The sequence below is a fragment of the Aplysia californica genome, unplaced genomic scaffold (assembly GCF_000002075.1).
Source record: "Aplysia californica isolate F4 #8 unplaced genomic scaffold, AplCal3.0 scaffold00010, whole genome shotgun sequence".
Taxonomy (NCBI): Eukaryota; Metazoa; Mollusca; class Gastropoda; order Aplysiida; family Aplysiidae; genus Aplysia; species Aplysia californica.
Genome location: NW_004797280.1, coordinates 1,903,801 through 1,904,823, shown reverse-complemented (window position 1 = coordinate 1,904,823; position 1,023 = coordinate 1,903,801).

Here is a 1,023-nt window from a genome sequence, read left to right as displayed (position 1 = left end):
TCTTCTTCTTCTTCTTCTTCTTCTTCTTCTTCTTCTTCTTCTTCTTCTTCTTCAACATAGCCTTCTGCGCTTTATATGGTTGCCAAGTCTCCCAGTGTTGGGGTATCCCTTCCATACAGCTCAACCTCTCCGGCGAAGTGATAGGAGATTTCTCTCTGTATTTTGTCTGTCCTCAGTTGGATATTTTTAGCTTGGTTTTTGATCGATGGTCATGTGTATGAACAAGTGGACCCCAAGCTGTATGCGAGAGGGAATGTTGATGTTGTGACAATAAATGCTTTACTTAAGACAATAATAATATTATGAATTGTTTTGTTGGTTTGTTTGTTTTAGTACACATAAATGTATTTACCGAGAGTTAAGGTAACTAAAATTTCCAATTTCATACGGAAGTGCAAAATTACTGTCTAATGTATAGATTTTCCAGTTTTGATCAAGGACACCTCCTGGTGACTGGAGATGGACAAACGACTATTATTTAAGAATATAAGAATATTATTATTTATAGCCTCATCGGGGTGGATACAAGTAAAGTAAGTCACTAAGTACAGAAATCTAAACAACCAGTGTCTATATGGCGTTACGGATAGATCTAACTACAGTTCTCAGAAGTTGTTCAGTAGGCTTCGACCTGGGACCGCTCGCATGTCCTCCGATCTGTTTTATGACGAACAGCAAGACCAGAATAAAGGACAGTTGGTATATTATTCCACCCTTCACAACAACGTTAGCCAGAGGCAGAGGAGCCGTATCGAATACTCAACCGGCGATTCTCGATTCCCCGCGGGAGCCGCCATGTGGTATATCTACCCTTGTTCTGTCTTTTATCACCATATTCCTACAAAGGGGAATGTCGTGGTCTAGAGGTACGGTGTTCGCCTCTCATTCAATACGTCCCGGGTTCGAAACCTGACAGTGACGGAACATTTTCTTTTTAAAAAAATGTTTCTCCTTTCACCTTTCTTGTTCTCTAATAATGTTCAGTTGTCTGCCTTTGTCTCCATTTTCTGCCTCTCTCCCCCC